The following is a 23,660-nucleotide window of genomic DNA, read 5'->3' as shown; positions in this document are numbered from 1 at the left end:
CGGTTTGGGAGTTAACATCAAAATTACATTTCTCGGCCATATCGCATAGATCTCACTGTGAAAAGGCTTAAATGACTTTTTTAATTAAGTTTGATGATTGCGTTCAAACAAAATGTCCTAGAACAAAATTTTCAAATGTAACTACTAGATTGTGATACAATACACTATTGGGTGAAGTTTGGTTGACTTCTGCGCAGCGGTTTGGGAGTTAACATCAAAATTACATTTCTCGGCCATATCGCATAGATCTCACTGTGAAAAGGCTTAAATGGCTTTTTTGACCTAAGTTTGAGGATTGCGCTCAAATCAAATGTCCAAGAACCAAATTTCCAAATGTAACTACTAGATTGTGATACAATACACTATTGGGTGAAGTTTGGTTGACTTCTGCGCAGCGGTTTGGGAGTTAACATCAAAATTACATTTCTCGGCCATATCGCATAGATCTCACTGTGAAAAGGCTTAAATGGCTTTTTTGACCTAAGTTTGAGGATTGCGCTCAAATCAAATGTCCTAGAACCAAATTTCCACATGTAACTACTAGATTGTGATACAATACACTAATGGGTGAAGTTTGGTTGACTTCTGCGCAGAGGTTTGGGAGTTAACATCAAAATTACATTTCTCGGCCATATCGCATAGATCTCACTGTGAAAAGGCTTAAATGACTTTTTTAATTAAGTTTGATGATTGCGCTCAAACAAAATTTCCTAGAACAAAATTTTCAAATGTAACTACTAGATTGTGATACAATACACTATTGGGTGAAGTTTAGTTGACTTCTGCGCAGCGGTTTGGGAGTTAACATCAAAATTACATTTCTCGGCCATATCGCATAGATCTCACTGTGAAAAGGCTTAAATGGCTTTTTTGACCTAAGTTTAATGATTGCGCTCAAACCAAATGTCCAATAACCAAATTTCCACATGTAACTACTAGATTGTGATACAATACACTAATGGGTGAAGTTTGGTTGACTTCTGCGCAGCGGTTTGGGAGTTAACATCAAAATTACATTTCTCGGCCATATCGCATAGATCTCACTGTGAAAAGGCTTAAATGACTTTTTTAATTAAGTTTGATGATTGCTTTCAAACAAAATGTCATAGAACAAAATTTTCAAATGTAACTACTAGATTGTGATACAATACACTATTGGGTGAAATTTGGTTGACTTCTGCGCAGCGGTTTGGGAGTTAACATCAAAATTACATTTCTCGGCCATATCGCATAGATCTCACTGTGAAAAGGCTTAAATGGCTTTTTTGACCTAAGTTTGAGGATTGCGCTCAAATCAAATGTCCTAGAACCAAATTTCCACATGTAATTACTAGATTGTGATACAATACACTAATGGGTGAAGTTTGGTTGACTTCTGCGCAGCGGTTTGGGAGTTAACATCAAAATTACATTTCTCGGCCATATCGCATAGATCTCACTGTGAAAAGGCTTAAATGACTTTTTTAATTAAGTTTAATGATTGCGCTCAAACCAAATGTCCTAGAACGAAATTTTCAAATGTAACTACTAGAATGTGATACAATACACTATTGGGTGAAGTTTAGTTGACTTCTGCGCAGCGGTTTGGGAGTTAACATCAAAATTACATTTCTCAGCCATATCGCATAGATCTCACTGTGAAAAGGCTTAAATGGCTTTTTTGACCTAAGTTTAATGATTGCGCTCAAACCAAATGTCCTAGAACGAAATTTTCAAATGTAACTACTAGAATGTGATACAATACACTATTGGGTGAAGTTTGGTTGACTTCTGCGCAGCGGTTTGGGAGTTAACATCAAAATTACATTTCTCGGCCATATCGCATAGATCTCACTGTGAAAAGGCTTAAATGGCTTTTTTGACCTAAGTTTGAGGATTGCGCTCAAATCAAATGTCCTAGAACTAAATTTTCACATGTAACTACTAGATTGTGATACAATACACTAATGGGTGAAGTTTGGTTGACTTCTGCGCAGCGGTTTGGGAGTTAACATCAAAATTACATTTCTCGGCCATATCGCATAGATCTCACTGTGAAAAGGCTTAAATGACTTTTTTAATTAAGTTTGATGATTGCGCTCAAACAAAATTTCCTAGAACAAAATTTTCAAATGTAACTACTAGATTGTGATACAATACACTATTGGGTGAAGTTTGGTTGACTTCTGCGCAGCGGTTTGGGAGTTAACATCAAAATTACATTTCTCGGCCATATCGCATAGATCTCACTGTGAAAAGGCTTAAATGGCTTTTTTGACCTAAGTTTAATGATTGCGCTCAAACCAAATGTCCTAGAACGAAATTTTCAAATGTAACTACTAGAATGTGATACAATTCACTATTGGGTGAAGTTTGGTTGACTTCTGCGCAGCGGTTTGGGAGTTAACATCAAAATTACATTTCTCGGCCATATCGCATAGATCTCACTGTGAAAAGGCTTAAATGACTTTTTTAATTAAGTTTGATGATTGCGTTCAAACAAAATGTCCTAGAACAAAATTTTCAAATGTAACTACTAGATTGTGATACAATACACTATTGGGTGAAGTTTGGTTGACTTCTGCGCAGCGGTTTGGGAGTTAACATCAAAATTACATTTCTCGGCCATATCGCATAGATCTCACTGTGAAAAGGCTTAAATGGCTTTTTTGACCTAAGTTTGAGGATTGCGCTCAAATCAAATGTCCAAGAACCAAATTTCCAAATGTAACTACTAGATTGTGATACAATACACTATTGGGTGAAGTTTGGTTGACTTCTGCGCAGCGGTTTGGGAGTTAACATCAAAATTACATTTCTCGGCCATATCGCATAGATCTCACTGTGAAAAGGCTTAAATGACTTTTTTAATTAAGTTTGATGATTGCGTTCAAACAAAATGTCATAGAACAAAATTTTCAAATGTAACTACTAGATTGTGATACAATACACTATTGGGTGAAGTTTGGTTGACTTCTGCGCAGCGGTTTTGGAGTTAACATCAAAATTACATTTCTCGGCCATATCGCATAGATCTCACTGTGAAAAGGCTTAAATGGCTTTTTTGACCTAAGTTTGAGGATTGCGCTCAAATCAAATGTCCTAGAACCAAATTTCCACATGTAATTACTAGATTGTGATACAATACACTAATGGGTGAAGTTTGGTTGACTTCTGCGCAGCGGTTTGGGAGTTAACATCAAAATTACATTTCTCGGCCATATCGCATAGATCTCACTGTGAAAAGGCTTAAATGACTTTTTTAATTAAGTTTAATGATTGCGCTCAAACCAAATGTCCTAGAACGAAATTTTCAAATGTAACTACTAGAATGTGATACAATACACTATTGGGTGAAGTTTAGTTGACTTCTGCGCAGCGGTTTGGGAGTTAACATCAAAATTACATTTCTCGGCCATATCGCATAGATCTCACTGTGAAAAGGCTTAAATGGCTTTTTTGACCTAAGTTTAATGATTGCGCTCAAACCAAATGTCCTAGAACGAAATTTTCAAATGTAACTACTAGAATGTGATACAATACACTATTGGGTGAAGTTTGGTTGACTTCTGCGCAGCGGTTTGGGAGTTAACATCAAAATTACATTTCTCGGCCATATCGCATAGATCTCACTGTGAAAAGGCTTAAATGGCTTTTTTGACCTAAGTTTGAGGATTGCGCTCAAATCAAATGTCCTAGAACCAAATTTTCACATGTAACTACTAGATTGTGATACAATACACTAATGGGTGAAGTTTGGTTGACTTCTGCGCAGCGGTTTGGGAGTTAACATCAAAATTACATTTCTCGGCCATATCGCATAGATCTCACTGTGAAAAGGCTTAAATGACTTTTTTAATTAAGTTTGATGATTGCGCTCAAACAAAATTTCCTAGAACAAAATTTTCAAATGTAACTACTAGATTGTGATACAATACACTATTGGGTGAAGTTTGGTTGACTTCTGCGCAGCGGTTTGGGAGTTAACATCAAAATTACATTTCTCGGCCATATCGCATAGATCTCACTGTGAAAAGGCTTAAATGGCTTTTTTGACCTACGTTTAATGATTGCGCTCAAACCAAATGTCCTAGAACGAAATTTTCAAATGTAACTACTAGAATGTGATACAATACACTATTGGGTGAAGTTTGGTTGACTTCTGCGCAGCGGTTTGGGAGTTAACATCAAAATTACATTTCTCGGCCATATCGCATAGATCTCACTGTGAAAAGGCTTAAATGACTTTTTTAATTAAGTTTGATGATTGCGTTCAAACAAAATGTCCTAGAACAAAATTTTCAAATGTAACTACTAGATTGTGATACAATACACTATTGGGTGAAGTTTGGTTGACTTCTGCGCAGCGGTTTGGGAGTTAACATCAAAATTACATTTCTCGGCCATATCGCATAGATCTCACTGTGAAAAGGCTTAAATGGCTTTTTTGACCTAAGTTTGAGGATTGCGCTCAAATCAAATGTCCAAGAACCAAATTTCCAAATGTAACTACTAGATTGTGATACAATACACTATTGGGTGAAGTTTGGTTGACTTCTGCGCAGCGGTTTGGGAGTTAACATCAAAATTACATTTCTCGGCCATATCGCATAGATCTCACTGTGAAAAGGCTTAAATGACTTTTTTAATTAAGTTTGATGATTGCGTTCAAACAAAATGTCATAGAACAAAATTTTCAAATGTAACTACTAGATTGTGATACAATACACTATTGGGTGAAGTTTGGTTGACTTCTGCGCAGCGGTTTTGGAGTTAACATCAAAATTACATTTCTCGGCCATATCGCATAGATCTCACTGTCAAAAGGCTTAAATGGCTTTTTTGACCTAAGTTTGAGGATTGCGCTCAAATCAAATGTCCTAGAACCAAATTTCCACATGTAATTACTAGATTGTGATACAATACACTAATGGGTGAAGTTTGGTTGACTTCTGCGCAGCGGTTTGGGAGTTAACATCAAAATTACATTTCTCGGCCATATCGCATAGATCTCACTGTGAAAAGGCTTAAATGACTTTTTTAATTAAATTTAATGATTGCGCTCAAACCAAATGTCCTAGAACGAAATTTTCAAATGTAACTACTAGAATGTGATACAATACACTATTGGGTGAAGTTTAGTTGACTTCTGCGCAGCGGTTTGGGAGTTAACATCAAAATTACATTTCTCGGCCATATCGCATAGATCTCACTGTGAAAAGGCTTAAATGGCTTTTTTGACCTAAGTTTAATGATTGCGCTCAAACCAAATGTCCTAGAACGAAATTTTCAAATGTAACTACTAGAATGTGATACAATACACTATTGGGTGAAGTTTGGTTGACTTCTGCGCAGCGGTTTGGGAGTTAACATCAAAATTACATTTCTCGGCCATATCGCATAGATCTCACTGTGAAAAGGCTTAAATGGCTTTTTTGACCTAAGTTTGAGGATTGCGCTCAAATCAAATGTCCTAGAACCAAATTTTCACATGTAACTACTAGATTGTGATACAATACACTAATGGGTGAAGTTTGGTTGACTTCTGCGCAGCGGTTTGGGAGTTAACATCAAAATTACATTTCTCGGCCATATCGCATAGATCTCACTGTGAAAAGGCTTAAATGACTTTTTTAATTAAGTTTGATGATTGCGCTCAAACAAAATTTCCTAGAACAAAATTTTCAAATGTAACTACTAGATTGTGATACAATACACTATTGGGTGAAGTTTGGTTGACTTCTGCGCAGCGGTTTGGGAGTTAACATCAAAATTACATTTCTCGGCCATATCGCATAGATCTCACTGTGAAAAGGCTTAAATGGCTTTTTTGACCTAAGTTTAATGATTGCGCTCAAACCAAATGTCCTAGAACGAAATTTTCAAATGTAACTACTAGAATGTGATACAATACACTATTGGGTGAAGTTTGGTTGACTTCTGCGCAGCGGTTTGGGAGTTAACATCAAAATTACATTTCTCGGCCATATCGCATAGATCTCACTGTGAAAAGGCTTAAATGACTTTTTTAATTAAGTTTGATGATTGCGTTCAAACAAAATGTCCTAGAACAAAATTTTCAAATGTAACTACTAGATTGTGATACAATACACTATTGGGTGAAGTTTGGTTGACTTCTGCGCAGCGGTTTGGGAGTTAACATCAAAATTACATTTCTCGGCCATATCGCATAGATCTCACTGTGAAAAGGCTTAAATGGCTTTTTTGACCTAAGTTTGAGGATTGCGCTCAAATCAAATGTCCAAGAACCAAATTTCCAAATGTAACTACTAGATTGTGATACAATACACTATTGGGTGAAGTTTGGTTGACTTCTGCGCAGCGGTTTGGGAGTTAACATCAAAATTACATTTCTCGGCCATATCGCATAGATCTCACTGTGAAAAGGCTTAAATGACTTTTTTAATTAAGTTTAATGATTGCGCTCAAACCAAATGTCCTAGAACGAAATTTTCAAATGTAACTACTAGAATGTGATACAATACACTATTGGGTGAAGTTTAGTTGACTTCTGCGCAGCGGTTTGGGAGTTAACATCAAAATTACATTTCTCGGCCATATCGCATAGATCTCACTGTGAAAAGGCTTAAATGGCTTTTTTGACCTAAGTTTAATAATTGCGCTCAAACCAAATGTCCTAGAACGAAATTTTCAAATGTAACTACTAGAATGTGATACAATACACTATTGGGTGAAGTTTGGTTGACTTCTGCGCAGCGGTTTGGGAGTTAACATCAAAATTACATTTCTCGGCCATATCGCATAGATCTCACTGTGAAAAGGCTTAAATGGCTTTTTTGACCTAAGTTTGAGGATTGCGCTCAAATCAAATGTCCTAGAACCAAATTTTCACATGTAACTACTAGATTGTGATACAATACACTAATGGGTGAAGTTTGGTTGACTTCTGCGCAGCGGTTTTAGGAGTTAACATCAAAATTACATTTCTCGGCCATATCGCATAGATCTCACTGTGAAAAGGCTTAAATGACTTTTTTAATTAAGTTTGATGATTGCGCTCAAACAAAATTTCCTAGAACAAAATTTTCAAATGTAACTACTAGATTGTGATACAATACACTATTGGGTGAAGTTTGGTTGACTTCTGCGCAGCGGTTTGGGAGTTAACATCAAAATTACATTTCTCGGCCATATCGCATAGATCTCACTGTGAAAAGGCTTAAATGGCTTTTTTGACCTAAGTTTAATGATTGCGCTCAAACCAAATGTCCTAGAACGAAATTTTCAAATGTAACTACTAGAATGTGATACAATACACTATTGGGTGAAGTTTGGTTGCCTTCTGCGCAGCGGTTTGGGAGTTAACATCAAAATTACATTTCTCGGCCATATCGCATAGATCTCACTGTGAAAAGGCTTAAATGACTTTTTTAATTAAGTTTGATGATTGCGTTCAAACAAAATGTCCTAGAACAAAATTTTCAAATGTAACTACTAGATTGTGATACAATACACTATTGGGTGAAGTTTGGTTGACTTCTGCGCAGCGGTTTGGGAGTTAACATCAAAATTACATTTCTCGGCCATATCGCATAGATCTCACTGTGAAAAGGCTTAAATGGCTTTTTTGACCTAAGTTTGAGGATTGCGCTCAAATCAAATGTCCAAGAACCAAATTTCCAAATGTAACTACTAGATTGTGATACAATACACTATTGGGTGAAGTTTGGTTGACTTCTGCGCAGCGGTTTGGGAGTTAACATCAAAATTACATTTCTCGGCCATATCGCATAGATCTCACTGTGAAAAGGCTTAAATGACTTTTTTAATTAAGTTTGATGATTGCGTTCAAACAAAATGTCCTAGAACAAATTTTTCAAATGTAACTACTAGAATGTGATACAATACACTATTGGGTGAAGTTTGGTTGACTTCTGCGCAGCGGTTTGGGAGTTAACATCAAAATTACATTTCTCGGCCATATCGCATAGATCTCACTGTGAAAAGGCTTAAATGACTTTTTTAATTAAGTTTGATGATTGCGTTCAAACAAAATGTCCTAGAACAAAATTTTCAAATGTAACTACTAGATTGTGATACAATACACTATTGGGTGAAGTTTGGTTGACTTCTGCGCAGCGGTTTGGGATTTAACATCAAAATTACATTTCTCGGCCATATCGCATAGATCTCACTGTGAAAAGGCTTAAATGGCTTTTTTGACCTAAGTTTGAGGATTGCGCTCAAATCAAATGTCCAGGAACCAAATTTCCAAATGTAACTACTAGATTGTGATACAATACACTATTGGGTGAAGTTTGGTTGACTTCTGCGCAGCGGTTTGGGAGTTAACATCAAAATTACATTTCTCGGCCATATCGCATAGATCTCACTGTGAAAAGGCTTAAATGGCTTTTTTGACCTAAGTTTGAGGATTGCGCTCAAATCAAATGTCTTAGAACCAAATTTCCACATGTAACTACTAGATTGTGATACAATACACTAATGGGTGAAGTTTGGTTGACTTCTGCGCAGAGGTTTGGGAGTTAACATCAAAATTACATTTCTCGGCCATATCGCATAGATCTCACTGTGAAAAGGCTTAAATGACTTTTTTAATTAAGTTTGATGATTGCGCTCAAACAAAATTTCCTAGAACAAAATTTTCAAATGTAACTACTAGATTGTGATACAATACACTATTGGGTGAAGTTTAGTTGACTTCTGCGCAGCGGTTTGGGAGTTAACATCAAAATTACATTTCTCGGCCATATCGCATAGATCTCACTGTGAAAAGGCTTAAATGGCTTTTTTGACCTAAGTTTAATGATTGCGCTCAAACCAAATGTCCAATAACCAAATTTCCACATGTAACTACTAGATTGTGATACAATACACTAATGGGTGAAGTTTGGTTGACTTCTGCGCAGCGGTTTGGGAGTTAACATCAAAATTACATTTCTCGGCCATATCGCATAGATCTCACTGTGAAAAGGCTTAAATGACTTTTTTAATTAAGTTTGATGATTGCGTTCAAACAAAATGTCATAGAACAAAATTTTCAAATGTAACTACTAGATTGTGATACAATACACTATTGGGTGAAGTTTGGTTGACTTCTGCGCAGCGGTTTTGGAGTTAACATCAAAATTACATTTCTCGGCCATATCGCATAGATCTCACTGTCAAAAGGCTTAAATGGCTTTTTTGACCTAAGTTTGAGGATTGCGCTCAAATCAAATGTCCTAGAACCAAATTTCCACATGTAATTACTAGATTGTGATACAATACACTAATGGGTGAAGTTTGGTTGACTTCTGCGCAGCGGTTTGGGAGTTAACATCAAAATTACATTTCTCGGCCATATCGCATAGATCTCACTGTGAAAAGGCTTAAATGACTTTTTTAATTAAATTTAATGATTGCGCTCAAACCAAATGTCCTAGAACGAAATTTTCAAATGTAACTACTAGAATGTGATACAATACACTATTGGGTGAAGTTTAGTTGACTTCTGCGCAGCGGTTTGGGAGTTAACATCAAAATTACATTTCTCGGCCATATCGCATAGATCTCACTGTGAAAAGGCTTAAATGGCTTTTTTGACCTAAGTTTAATGATTGCGCTCAAACCAAATGTCCTAGAACGAAATTTTCAAATGTAACTACTAGAATGTGATACAATACACTATTGGGTGAAGTTTGGTTGACTTCTGCGCAGCGGTTTGGGAGTTAACATCAAAATTACATTTCTCGGCCATATCGCATAGATCTCACTGTGAAAAGGCTTAAATGGCTTTTTTGACCTAAGTTTGAGGATTGCGCTCAAATCAAATGTCCTAGAACCAAATTTTCACATGTAACTACTAGATTGTGATACAATACACTAATGGGTGAAGTTTGGTTGACTTCTGCGCAGCGGTTTGGGAGTTAACATCAAAATTACATTTCTCGGCCATATCGCATAGATCTCACTGTGAAAAGGCTTAAATGAATTTTTTAATTAAGTTTGATGATTGCGCTCAAACAAAATTTCCTAGAACAAAATTTTCAAATGTAACTACTAGATTGTGATACAATACACTATTGGGTGAAGTTTGGTTGACTTCTGCGCAGCGGTTTGGGAGTTAACATCAAAATTACATTTCTCGGCCATATCGCATAGATCTCACTGTGAAAAGGCTTAAATGGCTTTTTTGACCTAAGTTTAATGATTGCGCTCAAACCAAATGTCCTAGAACGAAATTTTCAAATGTAACTACTAGAATGTGATACAATACACTATTGGGTGAAGTTTGGTTGCCTTCTGCGCAGCGGTTTGGGAGTTAACATCAAAATTACATTTCTCGGCCATATCGCATAGATCTCACTGTGAAAAGGCTTAAATGACTTTTTTAATTAAGTTTGATGATTGCGTTCAAACAAAATGTCCTAGAACAAAATTTTCAAATGTAACTACTAGATTGTGATACAATACACTATTGGGTGAAGTTTGGTTGACTTCTGCGCAGCGGTTTGGGAGTTAACATCAAAATTACATTTCTCGGCCATATCGCATAGATCTCACTGTGAAAAGGCTTAAATGGCTTTTTTGACCTAAGTTTGAGGATTGCGCTCAAATCAAATGTCCAAGAACCAAATTTCCAAATGTAACTACTAGATTGTGATACAATACACTATTGGGTGAAGTTTGGTTGACTTCTGCGCAGCGGTTTGGGAGTTAACATCAAAATTACATTTCTCGGCCATATCGCATAGATCTCACTGTGAAAAGGCTTAAATGACTTTTTTAATTAAGTTTGATGATTGCGTTCAAACAAAATGTCCTAGAACAAATTTTTCAAATGTAACTACTAGAATGTGATACAATACACTATTGGGTGAAGTTTGGTTGACTTCTGCGCAGCGGTTTGGGAGTTAACATCAAAATTACATTTCTCGGCCATATCGCATAGATCTCACTGTGAAAAGGCTTAAATGACTTTTTTAATTAAGTTTGATGATTGCGTTCAAACAAAATGTCCTAGAACAAAATTTTCAAATGTAACTACTAGATTGTGATACAATACACTATTGGGTGAAGTTTGGTTGACTTCTGCGCAGCGGTTTGGGATTTAACATCAAAATTACATTTCTCGGCCATATCGCATAGATCTCACTGTGAAAAGGCTTAAATGGCTTTTTTGACCTAAGTTTGAGGATTGCGCTCAAATCAAATGTCCAGGAACCAAATTTCCAAATGTAACTACTAGATTGTGATACAATACACTATTGGGTGAAGTTTGGTTGACTTCTGCGCAGCGGTTTGGGAGTTAACATCAAAATTACATTTCTCGGCCATATCGCATAGATCTCACTGTGAAAAGGCTTAAATGGCTTTTTTGACCTAAGTTTGAGGATTGCGCTCAAATCAAATGTCTTAGAACCAAATTTCCACATGTAACTACTAGATTGTGATACAATACACTAATGGGTGAAGTTTGGTTGACTTCTGCGCAGAGGTTTGGGAGTTAACATCAAAATTACATTTCTCGGCCATATCGCATAGATCTCACTGTGAAAAGGCTTAAATGACTTTTTTAATTAAGTTTGATGATTGCGCTCAAACAAAATTTCCTAGAACAAAATTTTCAAATGTAACTACTAGATTGTGATACAATACACTATTGGGTGAAGTTTAGTTGACTTCTGCGCAGCGGTTTGGGAGTTAACATCAAAATTACATTTCTCGGCCATATCGCATAGATCTCACTGTGAAAAGGCTTAAATGGCTTTTTTGACCTAAGTTTAATGATTGCGCTCAAACCAAATGTCCAATAACCAAATTTCCACATGTAACTACTAGATTGTGATACAATACACTAATGGGTGAAGTTTGGTTGACTTCTGCGCAGCGGTTTGGGAGTTAACATCAAAATTACATTTCTCGGCCATATCGCATAGATCTCACTGTGAAAAGGCTTAAATGACTTTTTTAATTAAGTTTGATGATTGCGTTCAAACAAAATGTCATAGAACAAAATTTTCAAATGTAACTACTAGATTGTGATACAATACACTATTGGGTGAAATTTGGTTGACTTCTGCGCAGCGGTTTGGGAGTTAACATCAAAATTACATTTCTCGGCCATATCGCATAGATCTCACTGTGAAAAGGCTTAAATGGCTTTTTTGACCTAAGTTTGAGGATTGCGCTCAAATCAAATGTCCTAGAACCAAATTTCCACATGTAATTACTAGATTGTGATACAATACACTAATGGGTGAAGTTTGGTTGACTTCTGCGCAGCGGTTTGGGAGTTAACATCAAAATTACATTTCTCGGCCATATCGCATAGATCTCACTGTGAAAAGGCTTAAATGACTTTTTTAATTAAGTTTAATGATTGCGCTCAAACCAAATGTCCTAGAACGAAATTTTCAAATGTAACTACTAGAATGTGATACAATACACTATTGGGTGAAGTTTAGTTGACTTCTGCGCAGCGGTTTGGGAGTTAACATCAAAATTACATTTCTCGGCCATATCGCATAGATCTCACTGTGAAAAGGCTTAAATGGCTTTTTTGACCTAAGTTTAATGATTGCGCTCAAACCAAATGTCCTAGAACGAAATTTTCAAATGTAACTACTAGAATGTGATACAATACACTATTGGGTGAAGTTTGGTTGACTTCTGCGCAGCGGTTTGGGAGTTAACATCAAAATTACATTTCTCGGCCATATCGCATAGATCTCACTGTGAAAAGGCTTAAATGGCTTTTTTGACCTAAGTTTGAGGATTGCGCTCAAATCAAATGTCCTAAAACCAAATTTTCACATGTAACTACTAGATTGTGATACAATACACTAATGGGTGAAGTTTGGTTGACTTCTGCGCAGCGGTTTGGGAGTTAACATCAAAATTACATTTCTCGGCCATATCGCATAGATCTCACTGTGAAAAGGCTTAAATGACTTTTTTAATTAAGTTTGATGATTGCGCTCAAACAAAATTTCCTAGAACAAAATTTTCAAATGTAACTACTAGATTGTGATACAATACACTATTGGGTGAAGTTTGGTTGACTTCTGCGCAGCGGTTTGGGAGTTAACATCAAAATTACATTTCTCGGCCATATCGCATAGATCTCACTGTGAAAAGGCTTAAATGGCTTTTTTGACCTAAGTTTAATGATTGCGCTCAAACCAAATGTCCAATAACCAAATTTCCACATGTAACTACTAGATTGTGATACAATACACTAATGGGTGAAGTTTGGTTGACTTCTGCGCAGCGGTTTGGGAGTTAACATCAAAATTACATTTCTCGGCCATATCGCATAGATCTCACTGTGAAAAGGCTTAAATGACTTTTTTAATTAAGTTTGATAATTGCTTTCAAACAAAATGTCATAGAACAAAATTTTCAAATGTAACTACTAGATTGTGATACAATACACTATTGGGTGAAATTTGGTTGACTTCTGCGCAGCGGTTTGGGAGTTAACATCAAAATTACATTTCTCGGCCATATCGCATAGATCTCACTGTGAAAAGGCTTAAATGGCTTTTTTGACCTAAGTTTAATGATTGCGCTCAAATCAAATGTCCTAGAACCAAATTTCCACATGTAATTACTAGATTGTGATACAATACACTAATGGGTGAAGTTTGGTTGACTTCTGCGCAGCGGTTTGGGAGTTAACATCAAAATTACATTTCTCGGCCATATCGCATAGATCTCACTGTGAAAAGGCTTAAATGGCTTTTTTGACCTAAGTTTAATGATTGCGCTCAAACCAAATGTCCTAGAACGAAATTTTCAAATGTAACTACTAGAATGTGATACAATACACTATTGGGTGAAGTTTGGTTGACTTCTGCGCAGCGGTTTGGGAGTTAACATCAAAATTACATTTCTCGGCCATATCGCATAGATCTCACTGTGAAAAGGCTTAAATGGCTTTTTTGACCTAAGTTTGAGGATTGCGCTCAAATCAAATGTCCTAAAACCAAATTTTCACATGTAACTACTAGATTGTGATACAATACACTAATGGGTGAAGTTTGGTTGACTTCTGCGCAGCGGTTTGGGAGTTAACATCAAAATTACATTTCTCGGCCATATCGCATAGATCTCACTGTGAAAAGGCTTAAATGACTTTTTTAATTAAGTTTGATGATTGCGCTCAAACAAAATTTCCTAGAACAAAATTTTCAAATGTAACTACTAGATTGTGATACAATACACTATTGGGTGAAGTTTGGTTGACTTCTGCGCAGCGGTTTGGGAGTTAACATCAAAATTACATTTCTCGGCCATATCGCATAGATCTCACTGTGAAAAGGCTTAAATGGCTTTTTTGACCTAAGTTTAATGATTGCGCTCAAACCAAATGTCCAATAACCAAATTTCCACATGTAACTACTAGATTGTGATACAATACACTAATGGGTGAAGTTTGGTTGACTTCTGCGCAGCGGTTTGGGAGTTAACATCAAAATTACATTTCTCGGCCATATCGCATAGATCTCACTGTGAAAAGGCTTAAATGACTTTTTTAATTAAGTTTGATAATTGCTTTCAAACAAAATGTCATAGAACAAAATTTTCAAATGTAACTACTAGATTGTGATACAATACACTATTGGGTGAAATTTGGTTGACTTCTGCGCAGCGGTTTGGGAGTTAACATCAAAATTACATTTCTCGGCCATATCGCATAGATCTCACTGTGAAAAGGCTTAAATGGCTTTTTTGACCTAAGTTTAATGATTGCGCTCAAATCAAATGTCCTAGAACCAAATTTCCACATGTAATTACTAGATTGTGATACAATACACTAATGGGTGAAGTTTGGTTGACTTCTGCGCAGCGGTTTGGGAGTTAACATCAAAATTACATTTCTCGGCCATATCGCATAGATCTCACTGTGAAAAGGCTTAAATGACTTTTTTAATTAAGTTTAATGATTGCGCTCAAACCAAATGTCCTAGAACGAAATTTTCAAATGTAACTACTAGAATGTGATACAATACACTATTGGGTGAAGTTTAGTTGACTTCTGCGCAGCGGTTTGGGAGTTAACATCAAAATTACATTTCTCAGCCATATCGCATAGATCTCACTGTGAAAAGGCTTAAATGGCTTTTTTGACCTAAGTTTAATGATTGCGCTCAAACCAAATGTCCTAGAACGAAATTTTCCAATGTAACTACTAGAATGTGATACAATACACTATTGGGTGAAGTTTGGTTGACTTCTGCGCAGCGGTTTGGGAGTTAACATCAAAATTACATTTCTCGGCCATATCGCATAGATCTCACTGTGAAAAGGCTTAAATGGCTTTTTTGACCTAAGTTTGAGGATTGCGCTCAAATCAAATGTCCTAGAACTAAATTTTCACATGTAACTACTAGATTGTGATACAATACACTAATGGGTGAAGTTTGGTTGACTTCTGCGCAGCGGTTTGGGAGTTAACATCAAAATTACATTTCTCGGCCATATCGCATAGATCTCACTGTGAAAAGGCTTAAATGACTTTTTTAATTAAGTTTGATGATTGCGCTCAAACAAAATTTCCTAGAACAAAATTTTCTAATGTAACTACTAGATTGTGGTACAATACACTATTGGGTGAAGTTTGGTTGACTTCTGCGCAGCGGTTTGGGAGTTAACATCAAAATTACATTTCTCGGCCATATCGCATAGATCTCACTGTGAAAAGGCTTAAATGGCTTTTTTGACCTAAGTTTAATGATTGCGCTCAAACCAAATGTCCTAGAACGAAATTTTCAAATGTAACTACTAGAATGTGATACAATACACTATTGGGTGAAGTTTGGTTGACTTCTGCGCAGCGGTTTGGGAGTTAACATCAAAATTACATTTCTCGGCCATATCGCATAGATCTCACTGTGAAAAGGCTTAAATGACTTTTTTAATTAAGTTTGATGATTGCGTTCAAACAAAATGTCCTAGAACAAAATTTTCTAATGTAACTACTAGATTGTGATACAATACACTATTGGGTGAAGTTTGGTTGACTTCTGCGCAGCGGTTTGGGAGTTAACATCAAAATTACATTTCTCGGCCATATCGCATAGATCTCACTGTGAAAAGGCTTAAATGGCTTTTTTGACCTAAGTTTGAGGATTGCGCTCAAATCAAATGTCCAAGAACCAAATTTCCAAATGTAACTACTAGATTGTGATACAATACACTATTGGGTGAAGTTTGGTTGACTTCTGCGCAGCGGTTTGGGAGTTAACATCAAAATTACATTTCTCGGCCATATCGCATAGATCTCACTGTGAAAAGGCTTAAATGACTTTTTTAATTAAGTTTGATGATTGCGTTCAAACAAAATGTCCTAGAACAAAATTTTCAAATGTAACTACTAGATTGTGATACAATACACTATTGGGTGAAGTTTGGTTGACTTCTGCGCAGCGGTTTGGGATTTAACATCAAAATTACATTTCTCGGCCATATCGCATAGATCTCACTGTGAAAAGGCTTAAATGGCTTTTTTGACCTAAGTTTGAGGATTGCGCTCAAATCAAATGTCCAGGAACCAAATTTCCAAATGTAACTACTAGATTGTGATACAATACACTATTGGGTGAAGTTTGGTTGACTTCTGCGCAGCGGTTTGGGAGTTAACATCAAAATTACATTTCTCGGCCATATCGCATAGATCTCACTGTGAAAAGGCTTAAATGGCTTTTTTGACCTAAGTTTGAGGATTGCGCTCAAATCAAATGTCTTAGAACCAAATTTCCACATGTAACTACTAGATTGTGATACAATACACTAATGGGTGAAGTTTGGTTGACTTCTGCGCAGAGGTTTGGGAGTTAACATCAAAATTACATTTCTCGGCCATATCGCATAGATCTCACTGTGAAAAGGCTTAAATGACTTTTTTAATTAAGTTTGATGATTGCGCTCAAACAAAATTTCCTAGAACAAAATTTTCAAATGTAACTACTAGATTGTGATACAATACACTATTGGGTGAAGTTTAGTTGACTTCTGCGCAGCGGTTTGGGAGTTAACATCAAAATTACATTTCTCGGCCATATCGCATAGATCTCACTGTGAAAAGGCTTAAATGGCTTTTTTGACCTAAGTTTAATGATTGCGCTCAAACCAAATGTCCAATAACCAAATTTCCACATGTAACTACTAGATTGTGATACAATACACTAATGGGTGAAGTTTGGTTGACTTCTGCGCAGCGGTTTGGGAGTTAACATCAAAATTACATTTCTCGGCCATATCGCATAGATCTCACTGTGAAAAGGCTTAAATGACTTTTTTAATTAAGTTTGATGATTGCGTTCAAACAAAATGTCATAGAACAAAATTTTCAAATGTAACTACTAGATTGTGATACAATACACTATTGGGTGAAATTTGGTTGACTTCTGCGCAGCGGTTTGGGAGTTAACATCAAAATTACATTTCTCGGCCATATCGCATAGATCTCACTGTGAAAAGGCTTAAATGGCTTTTTTGACCTAAGTTTGAGGATTGCGCTCAAATCAAATGTCCTAGAACCAAATTTCCACATGTAATTACTAGATTGTGATACAATACACTAATGGGTGAAGTTTGGTTGACTTCTGCGCAGCGGTTTGGGAGTTAACATCAAAATTACATTTCTCGGCCATATCGCATAGATCTCACTGTGAAAAGGCTTAAATGACTTTTTTAATTAAGTTTAATGATTGCGCTCAAACCAAATGTCCTAGAACGAAATTTTCAAATGTAACTACTAGAATGTGATACAATACACTATTGGGTGAAGTTTAGTTGACTTCTGCGCAGCGGTTTGGGAGTTAACATCAAAATTACATTTCTCGGCCATATCGCATAGATCTCACTGTGAAAAGGCTTAAATGGCTTTTTTGACCTAAGTTTAATGATTGCGCTCAAACCAAATGTCCTAGAACGAAATTTTCAAATGTAACTACTAGAATGTGATACAATACACTATTGGGTGAAGTTTGGTTGACTTCTGCGCAGCGGTTTGGGAGTTAACATCAAAATTACATTTCTCGGCCATATCGCATAGATCTCACTGTGAAAAGGCTTAAATGGCTTTTTTGACCTAAGTTTGAGGATTGCGCTCAAATCAAATGTCCTAGAACCAAATTTTCACATGTAACTACTAGATTGTGATACAATACACTAATGGGTGAAGTTTGGTTGACTTCTGCGCAGCGGTTTGGGAGTTAACATCAAAATTACATTTCTCGGCCATATCGCATAGATCTCACTGTGAAAAGGCTTAAATGACTTTTTTAATTAAGTTTGATGATTGCGCTCAAACAAAATTTCCTAGAACAAAATTTTCAAATGTAACTACTAGATTGTGATACAATACACTATTGGGTGAAGTTTGGTTGACTTCTGCGCAGCGGTTTGGGAGTTAACATCAAAATTACATTTCTCGGCCATATCGCATAGATCTCACTGTGAAAAGGCTTAAATGGCTTTTTTGACCTAAGTTTAATGATTGCGCTCAAACCAAATGTCCAATAACCAAATTTCCACATGTAACTACTAGATTGTGATACAATACACTAATGGGTGAAGTTTGGTTGACTTCTGCGCAGCGGTTTGGGAGTTAACATCAAAATTACATTTCTCGGCCATATCGCATAGATCTCACTGTGAAAAGGCTTAAATGACTTTTTTAATTAAGTTTGATGATTGCTTTCAAACAAAATGTCATAGAACAAAATTTTCAAATGTAACTACTAGATTGTGATACAATACACTATTGGGTGAAATTTGGTTGACTTCTGCGCAGCGGTTTGGGAGTTAACATCAAAATTACATTTCTCGGCCATATCGCATAGATCTCACTGTGAAAAGGCTTAAATGGCTTTTTTGACCTAAGTTTAATGATTGCGCTCAAATCAAATGTCCTAGAACCAAATTTCCACATGTAATTACTAGATTGTGATACAATACACTAATGGGTGAAGTTTGGTTGACTTCTGCGCAGCGGTTTGGGAGTTAACATCAAAATTACATTTCTCGGCCATATCGCATAGATCTCACTGTGAAAAGGCTTAAATGACTTTTTTAATTAAGTTTAATGATTGCGCTCAAACCAAATGTCCTAGAACGAAATTTTCAAATGTAACTACTAGAATGTGATACAATACACTATTGGGTGAAGTTTAGTTGACTTCTGCGCAGCGGTTTGGGAGTTAACATCAAAATTACATTTCTCAGCCATATCGCATAGATCTCACTGTGAAAAGGCTTAAATGGCTTTTTTGACCTAAGTTTAATGATTGCGCTCAAACCAAATGTCCTAGAACGAAATTTTCCAATGTAACTACTAGAATGTGATACAATACACTATTGGGTGAAGTTTGGTTGACTTCTGCGCAGCGGTTTGGGAGTTAACATCAAAATTACATTTCTCGGCCATATCGCATAGATCTCACTGTGAAAAGGCTTAAATGGCTTTTTTGACCTAAGTTTGAGGATTGCGCTCAAATCAAATGTCCTAGAACTAAATTTTCACATGTAACTACTAGATTGTGATACAATACACTAATGGGTGAAGTTTGGTTGACTTCTGCGCAGCGGTTTGGGAGTTAACATCAAAATTACATTTCTCGGCCATATCGCATAGATCTCACTGTGAAAAGGCTTAAATGACTTTTTTAATTAAGTTTGATGATTGCGCTCAAACAAAATTTCCTAGAACAAAATTTTCTAATGTAACTACTAGATTGTGGTACAATACACTATTGGGTGAAGTTTGGTTGACTTCTGCGCAGCGGTTTGGGAGTTAACATCAAAATTACATTTCTCGGCCATATCGCATAGATCTCACTGTGAAAAGGCTTAAATGGCTTTTTTGACCTAAGTTTAATGATTGCGCTCAAACCAAATGTCCTAGAACGAAATTTTCAAATGTAACTACTAGAATGTGATACAATACACTATTGGGTGAAGTTTGGTTGACTTCTGCGCAGCGGTTTGGGAGTTAACATCAAAATTACATTTCTCGGCCATATCGCATAGATCTCACTGTGAAAAGGCTTAAATGACTTTTTTAATTAAGTTTGATGATTGCGTTCAAACAAAATGTCCTAGAACAAAATTTTCTAATGTAACTACTAGATTGTGATACAATACACTATTGGGTGAAGTTTGGTAGACTTCTGCGCAGCGGTTTGGGAGTTAACATCAAAATTACATTTCTCGGCCATATCGCATAGATCTCACTGTGAAAAGGCTTAAATGGCTTTTTTGACCTAAGTTTGAGGATTGCGCTCAAATCAAATGTCCAAGAACCAAATTTCCAAATGTAACTACTAGATTGTGATACAATACACTATTGGGTGAAGTTTGGTTGACTTCTGCGCAGCGGTTTGGGAGTTAACATCAAAATTACATTTCTCGGCCATATCGCATAGATCTCACTGTGAAAAGGCTTAAATGACTTTTTTAATTAAGTTTGATGATTGCGTTCAAACAAAATGTCATAGAACAAAATTTTCAAATGTAACTACTAGATTGTGATACAATACACTATTGGGTGAAGTTTGGTTGACATCTGCGCAGCGGTTTTGGAGTTAACATCAAAATTACATTTCTCGGCCATATCGCATAGATCTCACTGTGAAAAGGCTTAAATGGCTTTTTTGACCTAAGTTTGAGGATTGCGCTCAAATCAAATGTCCTAGAACCAAATTTCCACATGTAATTACTAGATTGTGATACAATACACTAATGGGTGAAGTTTGGTTGACTTCTGCGCAGCGGTTTGGGAGTTAACATCAAAATTACATTTCTCGGCCATATCGCATAGATCTCACTGTGAAAAGGCTTAAATGACTTTTTTAATTAAGTTTAATGATTGCGCTCAAACCAAATGTCCTAGAACGAAATTTTCAAATGTAACTACTAGAATGTGATACAATACACTATTGGGTGAAGTTTAGTTGACTTCTGCGCAGCGGTTTGGGAGTTCACATCAAAATTACATTTCTCGGCCATATCGCATAGATCTCACTGTGAAAAGGCTTAAATGGCTTTTTTGACCTAAGTTTAATGATTGCGCTCAAACCAAATGTCCTAGAACGAAATTTTCAAATGTAACTACTAGAATGTGATACAATACACTATTGGGTGAAGTTTGGTTGACTTCTGCGCAGCGGTTTGGGAGTTAACATCAAAATTACATTTCTCGGCCATATCGCATAGATCTCACTGTGAAAAGGCTTAAATGGCTTTTTTGACCTAAGTTTGAGGATTGCGCTCAAATCAAATGTCCTAGAACCAAATTTTCACATGTAACTACTAGATTGTGATACAATACACTAATGGGTGAAGTTTGGTTGACTTCTGCGCAGCGGTTTGGGAGTTAACATCAAAATTACATTTCTCGGCCATATCGCATAGATCTCACTGTGAAAAGGCTTAAATGACTTTTTTAATTAAGTTTGATGATTGCGCTCAAACAAAATTTCCTAGAACAAAATTTTCAAATGTAACTACTAGATTGTGATACAATACACTATTGGGTGAAGTTTGGTTGACTTCTGCGCAGCGGTTTGGGAGTTAACATCAAAATTACATTTCTCGGCCATATCGCATAGATCTCACTGTGAAAAGGCTTAAATGACTTTTTTAATTAAGTTTGATGATTGCGTTCAAACAAAATGTCCTAGAACAAAATTTTCAAATGTAACTACTAGATTGTGATACAATACACTATTGGGTGAAGTTTGGTTGACTTCTGCGCAGCGGTTTGGGAGTTAACATCAAAATTACATTTCTCGGCCATATCGCATAGATCTCACTGTGAAAAGGCTTAAATGGCTTTTTTGACCTAAGTTTGAGGATTGCGCTCAAATCAAATGTCCAAGAACCAAATTTCCAAATGTAACTACTAGATTGTGATACAATACACTATTGGGTGAAGTTTGGTTGACTTCTGCGCAGCGGTTTGGGAGTTAACATCAAAATTACATTTCTCGGCCATATCGCATAGATCTCACTGTGAAAAGGCTTAAATGACTTTTTTAATTAAGTTTGATGATTGCGTTCAAACAAAATGTCATAGAACAAAATTTTCAAATGTAACTACTAGATTGTGATACAATACACTATTGGGTGAAGTTTGGTTGACTTCTGCGCAGCGGTTTTGGAGTTAACATCAAAATTACATTTCTCGGCCATATCGCATAGATCTCACTGTGAAAAGGCTTAAATGGCTTTTTTGACCTAAGTTTGAGGATTGCGCTCAAATCAAATGTCCTAGAACCAAATTTCCACATGTAATTACTAGATTGTGATACAATACACTAATGGGTGAAGATTGGTTGACTTCTGCGCAGCGGTTTGGGAGTTAACATCAAAATTACATTTCTCGGCCATATCGCATAGATCTCACTGTGAAAAGGCTTAAATGACTTTTTTAATTAAGTTTAATGATTGCGCTCAAACCAAATGTCCTAGAACGAAATTTTCAAATGTAACTACTAGAATGTGATACAATACACTATTGGGTGAAGTTTAGTTGACTTCTGCGCAGCGGTTTGGGAGTTAACATCAAAATTACATTTCTCGGCCATATCGCATAGATCTCACTGTGAAAAGGCTTAAATGGCTTTTTTGACCTAAGTTTAATGATTGCGCTCAAACCAAATGTCCTAGAACGAAATTTTCAAATGTAACTACTAGAATGTGATACAATACACTATTGGGTGAAGTTTGGTTGACTTCTGCGCAGCGGTTTGGGAGTTAACATCAAAATTACATTTCTCGGCCATATCGCATAGATCTCACTGTGAAAAGGCTTAAATGGCTTTTTTGACCTAAGTTTGAGGATTGCGCTCAAATCAAATGTCCTAGAACCAAATTTTCACATGTAACTACTAGATTGTGATACAATACACTAATGGGTGAAGTTTGGTTGACTTCTGCGCAGCGGTTTGGGAGTTAACATCAAAATTACATTTCTCGGCCATATCGCATAGATCTCACTGTGAAAAGGCTTAAATGACTTTTTTAATTAAGTTTGATGATTGCGCTCAAACAAAATTTCCTAGAACAAAATTTTCAAATGTAACTACTAGATTGTGATACAATACACTATTGGGTGAAGTTTGGTTGACTTCTGCGCAGCGGTTTGGGAGTTAACATCAAAATTACATTTCTCGGCCATATCGCATAGATCTCACTGTGAAAAGGCTTAAATGGCTTTTTTGACCTAAGTTTAATGATTGCGCTCAAACCAAATGTCCTAGAACGAAATTTTCAAATGTAACTACTAGAATGTGATACAATACACTATTGGGTGAAGTTTGGTTGACTTCTGCGCAGCGGTTTGGGAGTTAACATCAAAATTACATTTCTCGGCCATATCGCATAGATCTCACTGTGAAAAGGCTTAAATGACTTTTTTAATTAAGTTTGATGATTGCGTTCAAACAAAATGTCCTAGAACAAAATTTTCAAATGTAACTACTAGATTGTGATACAATACACTATTGGGTGAAGTTTGGTTGACTTCTGCGCAGCGGTTTTGGAGTTAACATCAAAATTACATTTCTCGGCCATATCGCATAGATCTCACTGTGAAAAGGCTTAAATGGCTTTTTTGACCTAAGTTTGAGGATTGCGCTCAAATCAAATGTCCTAGAACCAAATTTCCACATGTAATTACTAGA

Source organism: Corythoichthys intestinalis, unplaced genomic scaffold (genome assembly GCF_030265065.1).
Source record: "Corythoichthys intestinalis isolate RoL2023-P3 unplaced genomic scaffold, ASM3026506v1 HiC_scaffold_25, whole genome shotgun sequence".
Lineage (NCBI taxonomy): Eukaryota > Metazoa > Chordata > Actinopteri > Syngnathiformes > Syngnathidae > Corythoichthys > Corythoichthys intestinalis.
Note: the sequence above shows the minus strand (reverse complement) of the source record.